Source organism: Cebus imitator, unplaced genomic scaffold (assembly GCF_001604975.1).
Source record: "Cebus imitator isolate Cc_AM_T3 unplaced genomic scaffold, Cebus_imitator-1.0 Scaffold98, whole genome shotgun sequence".
NCBI classification, from domain to species: Eukaryota; Metazoa; Chordata; class Mammalia; order Primates; family Cebidae; genus Cebus; species Cebus imitator.
The window spans coordinates 4,470,140-4,483,983 of record NW_016107413.1 but is presented as its reverse complement, the minus strand read 5'-3'; positions in this window follow the sequence as shown (position 1 = coordinate 4,483,983).

Genomic DNA, 13,844 nt, shown 5'->3' with positions numbered 1-13,844 from the left:
CTGTTGGTTGAATGAGAAAGGAAAACTGTAAGCATTTAGCACCAATTCCATCACATCCACAGTATGTATATCTTACTATCATGTGGCAGCAGATACACGGTGTGAATAGGTTATTTTGGGTCTCAACAATATAACCTGATAATTGAATACATTTTTTAAGTTAGGTTGATTTGATTGTATTTGCCATAGAAGATTTAGAATGTGACAAAAAGTAAATTAATCTTAATGTAATATATCTCACTTACTTTTATCATCATCTATCTTTATTAATCTTATGGAAATCTGTTGGTGAACAATGGGTACAAACTGAATAAGAAGATTGGATGATTTTTATTTAAGGTGCAATTGCTAACAATTTATATGCATTTGACACTTCAAATGAAAGGGCAAACAGTGCTCGTGACTGAAATTAATGTACACAGACAAGAATAATCTGCTCTCTTTATCCTCTTATTGAAGCTCGGCTACACCTTATGTCCTCTTGATGGTTGGCTATCAGTCATTTGAGTCATGCATCTCTTTCATACAGATGACAGTCAAGCACCTGATACACTGGATGTGGGAATGTATAAAATCTGTTATTTCAAGTTGACCATCCAGATAGATTATCAATATTCATTTTGTAATATTCTTCTGTGAGCTTATTCTGCTATTTTGAATAGAGAAAATTATGAGAGATTAAATTTTCCATCTTCGTATTGCTAGTTTATTAGTAGCAGTTCTGGATGAAATAAAAGATACAGCTCTTTTGATAGATTTTATCAAAGTGTCACTCAACAAAAAATATACAAAAAGGCATTTTCCAAAACCTCACTGACAGTCTTGTCAAAGATTTTTGATGTCTACTAAGTATTTAGGTAAATATATTATGCCTCATTATTTTAATTTAAAATTTTCCAAGAAAATTAAACATCTTTTCACATATTGTCCTTTTATGTCTATTCTTTGCCTATTTTTCTGTGGGCTATTAAAATTTTTAAAATATTTTAATTAGTCCTCTTTATATTTTAAACAATTGAATCAGTTTTAAGTGCAAAATCTGAGGTTTTATAACACATGATATAGAATTATTTCTGTCACTAAGAATGCCCTCATTCCCATTTCAAATAGTTTCTTTCTTATTCCCCTTCCCAAGCAATTATAGATTAAATTTTCATAACTATAAATTAGGGTTTTCTTTAATTGTATTTATTTATGTTATTTTTATTTATATACTCATTTCTATAATAATAGTTTTGTGTTCTAAAATTTTGTACAGATCTGTCTCTAAACTTTACCTCAGGACTCTTATGGTGGGAAAAAACGGAGGTTATGAGACTTCACTGCCTAACAGAGTCCTGGAACTCCATGCTGTTGATAATGTAGTAAACATAAATTATTTTGTGAGGAACTGGATCCTTCACCTTATACTTTAACATGAAAATAGATAAAGCCAGTTTTATTTATTTTCCTCACCAGATGTACAAGCAAGCATCTATGGATACGCTTTTCACCCAGTCTGGCTTGTCTTGTTATTTTCTGAACACTTATTTTAATAACCAGTTAGGTTCTCAATGCTAATAACATCTGATTAATCAATATTTTTCTTTTATATTCTGTGCATTTTCTGTCAAGTCTAAAAATAATTTGCATCTCCACATTCTCAAAATTGTTTTCATATGTTTTTACAATTTATATAGCTTTAGATTTTATATTAATGTTCATAATCTCTTTTTAGACAATGTTCATGGTGAGTTACTTACTGTAAGACATTTACTTTTGTCCATAAGGTATCTAATTATTCCAGAGTCAGTTTTGAAAACACTATTTTGCTTCTTTGAATTACCTTCACATTTTTATTAAAATTATGTTTAATTTTATGTATATATGGGTTTATTTCTGAACATTCTATTCAGTTTTAGTGATCTATATGTCTATCCTTCAAAAATAATAAGCTATCTCGATTATTAAAACTTTATAATAAGCCTTCAAATCAGGTAGTTTTTAAATTGATACATAATACTTGACTTATCTATTAGGTATGTGTGATATTTTGTTACATGTGTAGAATGTGTAATGATAAAATCAGGGTATTTGGCGTAGCCACCACCTTGAGTATGTATCATTTCTATGGGCTGGGAGCAATTCAAGTCTGCACTTCTAGCTACTTTGAAATTTAAAACACATTGTTGCTAACATAGGGGAAGACTCCAGGACATTGGTCTAGGCAACAATTTTATGGCTAAGACCTAATCTGCTGTTGAACATTGGAATTTACATCTTCTATCCGACTATATATTTGTACTCATTAACCAATCTCTCTTCATCCCTTATACCCACCTGCACATTTGTATGCTTTCTTTTGAAAAAATGTCTATTCAAGTCCTTTGCCCACTTTTCAATAGGACTATTTGTTTTGTGTTGTTAAGTTCCTCTTCCCAGCCTCTTGTATCTTTCTACTATCTACCTCATGAGATCAACATTTTTAGCCCTCACATATGAGTAGGAACACACAACATTAGTCTTTTTGTGCCTGACTTATTTTACTTAACATACTAACTTCCAGTTCTGTTTATGTTACTGCAAAAGACAGAATTTTATTTTTTTATCTGGCTGAATTGTATTTCACTGCATATATATGCCATATTTCCTTTATTATCCATACATTGATGGACACGTAGGTTGATTTCATGTCTTTGCTATTATGAATAGTGCTGCAATAAACATATGAGTGCAGGTATCCTTTTGATATGCTGATTTTCTCCCTTTGGATAAATACCAAATAGTATGATTGCTGTATCATATGGTAGTTCTATTTTTAGTTTCTTGAGAAATCTCCACAATACTTTCCACAGCAGCTGTTCTAACTTACCTTTCTACCAAAAGTGTACAAAACATTCCTTTTCTTCATATTCTCACAGGCATCTGTTATTTTCTATCTTTTTCGAAACAGCCATTTTAACTGAGGCAAGAAGATATTTCATTGCGGTTTTGATTTGCATTTCCCTGATAATTAGGGGTGTTGAGTATTTTTCATACACCTGTTGGCCATTTGTATGCTTTCTCTGGAAAAATGTCTATTAATGTTATTTACCCACATTTTAATGGGATTAGTTTTTTGTTGTTGAATTCCTACATATTAGTCCCTTGTCTGCTGAATGGTATATAAATATTTTCTCTCATTCAATAGATTGTCTCTTCACTCTGTTGCTTCCTTTGCAGCACAGAAGACTTTTAGTTTAATACAGTCCCATTTGTCTAATTTTGTCATTGTTGATTTCTGTGCTTTTGAGATCTTAGCCACAAAATTGTTGCCTAGGCCAATGTCCTGGAATGTTTTCCTTGTGTTTTCTTCTGGTAGTTTTATTTTGGGGTCATACATTTAAGTCTTTCCTCCAGTTTAAGTTGATTTTTGTATATAGTCAGAGACTGGGCCTGGTTTCATTCTTTCACATGTAGATATCCAGTTCTTTCAGCACCATTTATTGAAGAGTTTGTTCTTTCCCTAATTATGTTCTTGGTAGCTTAATCAAAAATCACTTGACTGTAAGTACATGGATTTCTGATTTCTCTATTCAGTTTCTTTATATCTGTTTTTATGCCAATATCATTCTGTTTTAGCCCATATAACTTTGTAATATATTGTGATGTCAGATAGTGTGATGCCTCCAGTTTTGTGCTTTTTGCACAGAATCGCTTTGGCTATTCAGGCTCCCATTTGTTCCAAATAAGTTTTTGGATTATTTTTTCTATTTCTGTAATAAATGATGCTCGTATTTTCATAGAAATTGTACTGAATCCATATCAAACGAAATATTATATGATCTTTCATAGTCGATTTCTTTGGGCAATACAGTCACTTTAACAATATTAATTTTTCTGATCCATGAGCATGAGATGTTGTTCAATTTGTTTGTATACTCCTCAATTTCTTTCATCAGTGTTTTGTAGTTTTCCTTCTAGGAGTCTTTCATCACCCTGGTTAAATTTATCACTAGATATTTTACTTTTTGTTGCTATTATCAATGGAATTACCTTGATTTATTTTCTCATAAAGATTATTATGTGTATAGAAATTCTACTCATACTGTATGTTGATGTTATATCCTGCAATTTTACTGAATTTTAAAATCAAATCTAAGAGGTTTTTTAGTGGCATCTTTACATTTTTCTAGATAAAAGATAGTATGATTGGGAAAAATGGACAATTTGACTTCTTTTTTCAAACCATTCAGTATGTAAGCACTGAGAGGAATGCCACTGAATTTCTTGAGCTCCAAAACATAGTTCAGATGGCATTTTCAATGTCCAAATTCAATGAAACCATTGATATGTTTCTTACTGTAAGCATTTTCCTTTGAAAATCACTAAAACACCAGAAGCAATGGCAACAAAAGCCAAAATAGACAAATAGGATCTAATTAAACTAAAGAGCTTCTGCACAGCAAAAAAACAATCATTAGAGTGAACCAGCAACCAACAGAATGGGAAAAAAAAATTGCAAGCTACCCATCTGACAAAGGGCTAATATCCAGAATCTACAAAGAACTTAAACAAATTTACAAGAAAAAAAAAATCAAAAAGTGGACAAAGGATACGAACAGACACTTTTCAAAAGAAGACATTTATGCAGCCAACAAACATGAAAAAATGCTCATCATCACTGGTCATTAGAGAAATGCAAATCAAAACCACATTGAGATACCATCTCACAGCAGTTAGAATGGTGATCTAAAAATAAACAACAGTTGCTGGGGAGGATGTGGAGAAATAGGAGCACTTTAACACTGTTGGTGGGAGTGTAAACTAGTTCCGCCATTGTGGAAGACAGTATGGAGATTTCTCAAGGACCTAGAAATAGAAATTCCATTTGACCCAGAAATCCCATTACTGGGTATACACACCCAAAAGATTATAAATCATTCTATTATAAAGACACATGCACACATACGTTTATTGTGGCACTGTTCACAGTAGCAGATACTTGGAACCAATCCAAATGCCCATAAATCATAGACTGGATATAGAAAATGTGGCACATATACACCATGGAATACTATGCAGCCATAAAAAGGATGAGTTCTTGTCCTTTGCATGGACATGGATAAACCTGGAAACCATCATTCTCAGCAATCTGACACAAGAACAGAAAAACCAAAGACTACATGTTCTCACTCATAACTGGGTGTTGAACAATGAGAACGCATGGACACAGGGAGGGTAACATCACACACTGGGGTCCGTTGCGGGGTGAGGGGCTAGGGGAAGGATGGCAGGGGGTGAGGGGATTGGGGAGGGATAACATTAGGAGAAATATTTAACATAGGTGACAGGAGGATGGATGCAGCAAACCACCATGGCATGTGTATACCTATGTAACAATTCTGTATGATCTGCACATGTACCCCAGAACTTAAAGTATCATTTTAAAAAAGAAGAAAAAAAAAGTCAAGTTTTAATGATAAGAAAAGATACTTGCTAGAGTTGCTCAACATCATGGTAAACAGAGTGCTTATTTTACAGATATGGAATGTAATACAAAGAAAAAGAAAATCAGGATTCTTAAGGCAGCAATGAGTAGAGTTATGAGGATAGAAGAGAAAAATTATTCAAAAAGATAATTAAATAATTCTAAAGGAGATTATTTCTTCTTCTATCCCTGCATTTCTATGTGAATTTTAGCCAGGGTAGTGGCTTTATATTGATCAATATCTCAAGGTTTGTATAATTCTTGTAGGACACCACCCAGCTCCGCAGGATGTTGTCCTAGCCCACACTGTAACTCTGGTTTCAGTAAGATAGTTTGTATTTTTGTAAGATAAATACTTCTAGATGTGAAATCTGTAATAACACCAGTGATTTACATAGCAGGGGGATACTGATGGCTTCTAATGCATTCTGTAAATCCAGTAGAGGTAGTGATGGCAACATTACAGGCTGGGAAGACCTGTAAAATACCTGCACAGAATAGGTGTATATTTACCCCATGAGGGCAAACCCCTCACCTCAACAGAGAAAGAAGAACAAAGTAACCAGTTTTCCACAGGGAAGATGGATGGGTTGCCTTTCCCCTCTCTTTGAACAAAACCATATTGTGGGATCAGTTTTGGAGTCTGGTATTGGCAAGTTGAACTCTTGGTAATGGAAGTAGCCAGAGGATATATTGCTAAAGGCAGAGACCTAGAAAACAATGTTTGCAGGGTCAATTCCTGTGATAGAGAGGAGGGCAGGACAAGCATAAAAAGCAGATATAAAAGCAACCAGATAAATCACTGGCACAGAAGCTTTCTGGTGATTACTTTCATATGTACCTCCTCTTTCCCCCTTCCCTGACGCTTTTTTTTCCCCTCTGCCACTGGATATAATCTTATCATGTTAATTTAGTACTTCTAGTGTCTCCCCTTATACATTTAAATACACATATCCTGTTCTGATTTCATCATGAAGTGTTCATCAGAACATTCATGATTATATTAATATCTTTTAATCCATAATTTTAAAGGGTAAAGCAATCTGCATACTAATAATATATCTAAATAGGAGATCTAGAGACTTTTTTTTTTGCCAGTTCTCATCACAAAGAGTGTTGCTGTTACTGTTTTTACTTTTAAAAATAATTTTTAAAATTCATTTTCTGTTCTGAAACCATAATTGCCTGGCCCTGCAGTTGAATAGGTTTAATGTTCATCTATACCATGTCCTTTTGCCACTATTTCTCCATTAATCTCTTACTTGTCTTTAATTGGCACAGGAGTTTTCTTCTGAACATCCTTTGAACTCTTATTCTGAAAATGAGAATTTTTTTTCCTAATCCATAGAAGAATGGTCACCATTTCTATTTGATTAATGAAAACCATTTTTTAGTGAACATTCTTCGTTTTTTTATTATTCTTTTTCTCCTTCATAGGTTTCTTTTCTTCATAATTCCTCTTGTTAATAAAGTTCTTCTTCACCTAGTTAATTTCAGAAATCTAATGTCAAGTAGGATAAGACACTACTTCAGGCTAGCAAGGATGCTTTCTGGATCACATAAATTTCTTATGAGAGAGTTTTTGCAATGACTGTTTTTAATTCAAATTTTAGATTCCTTACACAGAATGAAACACACTCCTCACTGCTTACAAGGTTATTTCTGAGCTGCAATATTATCTTTTTCTCTCCATCTATGTTTTTATACATCCTAAATTCCCCCATGCAGTGTTGGCTGCCACAACCAGACAAAAAGCACAAGGACACTTTTTACAGCATCTGTAGTGGAAACCTAAGTGGGTTTGGTTTTTGTTGCTGTTGTTGTTTTGTTTTTCCAATGTTTAGTTCTCCTTCAGTGTCAAAATTCAGCAAAGACATTCTGGTTCCTTCAGAATCTTATCTCCCTCATCAAAATGCTGTCACTGTGCATTTCCTTTTCAGACTCAGAAACTTGATTTTCAAGTGGACCAAAGAAAGTTCTAGCCAGGAGCCCATGCAATCATTTCTACTTCATAAAACCCTGGGTTTGGACCTATATGGTACCGCTCTATCAACTATAGGGAACTCCATACTGCTACATTTTTCTAAGATCTGTAGTCATTATGTTTTCTGTGAACGCCTTCCCTTTTCCTCTTTGATATTCACTGCATTCAGAGTCCCTTTCTACTGGCTACAATAAAGGATGAAAGGACAACTCCCTCTAACTATCACTCTATTTGAAATTCTAATACTGTAACAATATAATAATATGCAATAAAATCCAATTCCATTTAGCTTACAAAACTTTCAAAGATTAATGTTTCTTTAAACTATACCAACATTATTTTTTTACTATTTCATCTTACATGAGAAAAATAATCATTTACTTTTAATCCAACGTTGTCTATTAACATTTTTTTTTTTTAAGATGGGGTTTCACCATGTTGGTCAGGCTGGTCTTGAACTCCTGACCTCAGGTGATCCGCCCGTTTTGGCCTCCAAAGTGCTTGGATTACAAGCGTGAGCCACCACGCCCGGCCTATTAACATGAATTTCCATGACACAACAAGATAGACAAAAGAAAGAAACATTATGGTGAACCTACTATTGTTTCTTCACTAGTATAATTACATATATTCATTTATTATTTTTCCATTTATTTTAAAATGATTAAGAACCTAGTAAATTATGTAACTACATGAGACTTATGGCTCAATAACCTGATCATTTCCCAGAGTGGAGAAAAAAACATGAAAATAAATGCAGCTTAATATGTGTTAAATATGTATCTATATAAAGATGCAACGGGAATACCAAGAAGGGGAAAACTAAGTTAAGAGCTTTTATTCCTTTCTCAACTAGTAAATTATTTTTAAATAACATTAAAATCATAAGTTATTAACTCTTTCAGTGTTAAAATTTATTTGCTGACAATCTGAAGCTCTTGTCAAAGAAGAAAAAACATGGTAGAGACTAAGCTAATGCTACTATAAAAAGATTTAAACTCCCTCTAACTATCACTCTATTTGTAAGAATCTGATGAATGGAAGATTGTAGGTAACACGGTACAAATGAGGGTATCAGAGATTTGTAATTAAAAAATGAGGCTATTTCAATGTTTCTGAAGAATGCTGAGTGGGAATACAAGAAATTTAAAAATTCAGTACTTTTTTGTAAATGCCATTATGTTGCAGTTTCCAGCATAAGGAATGGTCCCAAATGCCTTGACATTTAATCATGTGCACATACAATTATTTTCAAGCCTTATCCTTTCAAATCTTATTTGAGATAAAAAAAAATTTCCTTCTTTCTTCTTTTTCATGCATTTTCCTGTTTATCTGGATGGTTTTCCTTCCCACCAAAGAGAGCAGCAAGTTTTACAAATGTTTTTACATTTTAAAGCCACTAACTTCACATGTATAATAATAAATTCATAGGAGTGGAAGTCCTCAAAAATGGCCCATTCAATCAAATTCTCATTCTTTGGAATAAATATGAAAAATTATTATCCGGAGTAAATCATATGATTTTTAAGCCTCATATAAATATATACAAGGAATTTCTCAGGTGAAGTGTCAGACAAACACAAGTTTTGCAACCATAACTCTAAATACATGAGTTCTTCATCAGGGAATTTCCTTGAATTTGAAAACTAGATTGTATAAGTATTTGCACAACTACATCACAAAAATGCTTGGCATACAGGAACAAAAATTTTGTTGAATAAATTTTACAATTATAGTGATAAATTAGTCTGAAGATATATAACTGACTATCTTAAATGGATTTCAAGGTATAGTCATAAGGGTATAGGGTTTTTATTTATTTTAATTTTAAAGTGAGAAATTATTTTTAAGCTGGTCTGACGTTATAAGAGTTTTTTTTTTTTNGAGAAATATCACTTTGTCAAACATAGGTAGTCTACCAGCTTCAGGCTTCTATACTTCTTTTCCTTCACTAACAAGTTTTTCAAATGGATAGTTTATAACATTCGTCCACTTCTCAACTTAGTACAATTTGTCTTTGCCTTCAACATTATTCAGAAGCTGGTCTTAATGACTTTAAAATTGGCAAGCAAAGGATACATTGATCCATTATTTGAGCTCTGTATATGACAAGATACTGCTTTCCTTATCGCACTCATTACAGCTTCCCTACTTTGACCTCAGGGACTCTCTCCTTCCCTGATTTAATTCCATTCTTTCCTTACTTCCATCCCTGGAGTCAATATTTAAACAGTAGTGTTTCTGAGAGTGCTATCATCACCTTCTTTTACTTTACCCCCTCTTACTAAAAGATGCCATCAACCCTATTATTCCAAACACTACATCTAGGAGACTGCATTGTTTTGGTCAGACTGCTCCCTTTTCTCCACACCTATTCCATAGCTGCTTCTGGGAAAAGTACATTTTCCGGTTCCTTTGATGGTAAGTTTGGCCATATAATTTGTTTTGGTTAATGGAATATGAGCATAAAGACAATTTGCTAAGGGCACACTGAAGCTTCAAGACACATCCGGCACTTTTGCTTACCCCTCCTGCATCTTAGCCATCCACCATGAGAACATCTCTTGGGAAGCCTCTAGTCACAGGATAAGATGGCACATGAAACATCACTGAGATCAACTATAGCATGAAAATAAGTTCAGCCTAGTCCAGTAAAGCCACATCAAATCCACAGACCTGGGAGCAAGAAATCAGTGTCTGTTACTGCAAACAACTGAGCTTTGGGATAGTTTATGTAGCAGTTTTTGAGGAAATTATTTGATAGTATACCATTGTTAATGTCTTTTCAAATATTCTTCTGAATTTTAGACAAAAATATATAACTGTCATTTGAATTTCCCCAACTACATGATTCATAGGTACCTCAAATTCAATGTGTACAAAAATGAACTTACTTTCCAGGTAAAGTAATTTTTCCATGTTATTACCTATTTCAGTAAAGAAAAATTTCATCTATTTTCCAAGCAGAAAAAAATTAAGATGCTATTTTTTTCCTCCCTATTCCTTGGCCTAATTGCAGATTGATTAATTATTAATTCCCTTGACAGTAACATAATTTTATGAATGAATGAATATATTTTCATGGCATTTTACATATCCCTATAAGCTGCCTTACTTTTTCATAAAACAGGGCAGAATATAAACAAATAATCAAAAAGAAATACTGTTGATTTTTTCTCTTCAGTAGCTCTAAATTATTTACCTACTTCTCCAACTACATTGCTACTACATTTGTTTATGTATTTATCTTTTCTTGCAAAGAACGACACATGCCTCCTAATTTGCTCCAAGTTACTTACTCTCCAGTGTATTCTCCACTCTTCTTCCAGGGTCTTTTTTAACAAAAAAAAAAATTGATCTACTTGAAATCCTCACTGGCTAGCTACTTTCAGAATAAATACAATCAAAGGAGAAGATATAAACTCAACTTGCTCTTCAAATATATTAACACATTACAGCTCTATGAAAACAGAAAGCTCTCCTGTTTTTTTTCTTTTTTTTTTTTTTTTAAAAAAAAAACTAGTTTCCTTCTCATGAAAATATATCTAATCCAGCTATACAGTCCAGCCAATACCTGCTCATCTTTCTCAACCCAATTCAGGTGTTATTTCACCTGGGAACCCTTTTGAAATTATTTTATGCCACTTCATTCCCAGTTAATCTGAGTTAATTGTCCACTGGGAATTTGTGCATAAATCTATAGTGACACATATTACAGTTTCTTATAATATTAACTTATGCACCTGCCTTCTGCTTTAGAGGTTTTATGTAAAATAATGAAAGTGTATTTCTTTATATAGATGCTCCTCAGCTCACAATGAGGTTACATCCCAATAAACTCATTATAGGTTGAAAATACTGTAAGATAAAAACAAATTTGATATACTCAACCTACCAGATATCATAGCTTAGCCTAGTCTACTTTAAACATGCTGAGAACACTTACATTAGCTTACAGTTGGGCAAAATCATCTAACACAAGGCTATTTTATGATACAGTATTGATTATCCCATGTAGTTGACTGAATACTTTCCTGAAAATTTAAAACAGAATGGTTGTATGAGTATTTGAAGTATGGTTTCTACTAACTGCATATCAGTGTCACACCACTATTAAATGAAAACATTGTTAGGTGGAACTTACATAAAGTGGGAACTGCCAGTATCTAGCTTCCAGGGCAGTAGTCTTATTTGTCTTTGTATCTCAAGCACCTATGTATACATAGTCAAAAATATTTTAAGCATAAATAAATGAATGAAACTTTGGATAAACAGGTAATGAGTAGGCTTAATTTAAGAGTCCAAGTTCTAAAATAAAACAAAAATTCATCATAAGCTGAAACTCTTTTTCAATTGAAATACATAAATTCAAAAATACCCACCCTAAGAAGTCTTCTTCGACCTACCAAGACATAAGTTGGTCATTCCACACAGGCTTAGCACTTTGTACAAACTTTAATCATCACACCATATTGCTATGATTTGGTTCTCACATCTTACTTTTCCAGTATACTGTGAAATCCCTGAACCCTGAATGTCAGTTTTATAAAGCTTCAATATTCTAAACTGAATGTAGTTAAGTCTGACAGCTGAATTCTATTACTGTATACAGTAATGATCAATGCTTGTTAAATTAGCTAATTCATTCCTTGAATAGTAATACAGCTTTATTATGTGTCATACACAAATCTCCAGAGCTGAGAACAAGACAGAGGTACAAAAGAACAGTCACATACACATATTTACTATGAAAATTTAGCATGTGAAATTCAAAAGAAGAAAGGATGGTTCACTGTACTCTATAGTTAGAGGATGTTTGAAAATTATCTATACGATTACAACTTTAACAATGCCTTCAAGAAACTGAGAATAGTTGAACTGTCCTCAAATACACCAACAGCCCTTGATCTTCTATTATCATTTGAAGTTGGTACAATTGCACTTAATTTTTTATTGGTCTCAATTCAATATGGTCTATAATATTAGGATATCAGCAATTCTCATTTTCAAAGACCATTACTAATCCCACTGAGTTTGATTATTATATTTTATCAGGCTAGCAGGTCTTTTCCTGAGCTCTGCAGGGTTGCTGTTTTTAATATGTCTACATTTTGTGTATGTGCCTTCAAACTCCTCCTATGGAAACTATTTCCCTTGGTGGAGGACCTGATTTTATGAATTATGTTTGAATTTTTTCCACATTGTATAGCATTGTAATACTAGGAAAACTTAATGACTGCTTAGAATTTATAAAGTGTTCCTGGGTTACTTTCTCATTATATACTTTATATTACAAATTATAAGTATTTTATTATTTTTTGAAGAGCACTAAATATCAGTAAACAATTTATATTAGTGTCTTAATTATTTTTGGATTTCTCATTAAAATTTCATTTTACATGCATAAACATTATTACAACCATTTAATAAGAAAACTCTTATTTGGAGACATAGGTGTATAAATAAATAACATTCTTCTGAAACCTGATAAAACATTATTATATCTAACACATACATAATGTCATACATTTCAGTTTTTTCTACAATTAAAATGGTGAAAGAATCATAAATGCTACTCAAAATGCAAATCATGACTTTGCTGCTAACAATCTGATGCATAAAGAATTATTTGAGCACCACTTGTGGCTATTGATACAATTAGGCTACCTATCATGGATTCTTGTTTTTACATTTGTGAATCCAAGATCACTAGAGGAAATTCAAATTCTCAGTCTGTTTTAGAAATAAAATATTCTCACCTTGTATATTCCTTGCAATTATATCAAAAATGTTTAAGGAATTGTAAGAAATGAACTCTCCAGTCATTTTAAGGACTTAATGATTCTGAAAGAATCCTTCTCTACATCATTTTTCGAAGAATCAGAGTGAGGCACACTGCAATGATTAAATTGCATTTTATGCTATTGTCTCCTAATCCAAGTGCCATATATGTCATGTACACTGCACAAGCTAAAATATTATTATCAGACTTACCCACAAGTTCTTCAATTGCATATGTCTGGAGTGCACTAAACTGTAATGAGCTTCACTCTGCTTGGTCCTGATCATCTCTTCAATTAATGATCAGTTTGTAATTACATCCTGTTTTCTAGAGTACTTACCCTACCCACTTTGAAATAATCTGTGAATTTAATAATAATAACCTTTAATCTACCACTTAGTCACTGAGTTAAGATTGTTAAATTCCAAACCTCACTGTTATTAAGTCACTAGAGTTGACACTGATACATTGTTAAATATATTTGTTTTGAAGAAAGCCATCATACTCTGTAAAATATCAAGATAGAACTATTTTTAAAGGATGTTATTTTTCAGAAAAGATGAGTTATTGAAAGTGTTCTCACTCATAGGCGGGTGTTGAACAATGAGAACACATGGACACAGGGAGGG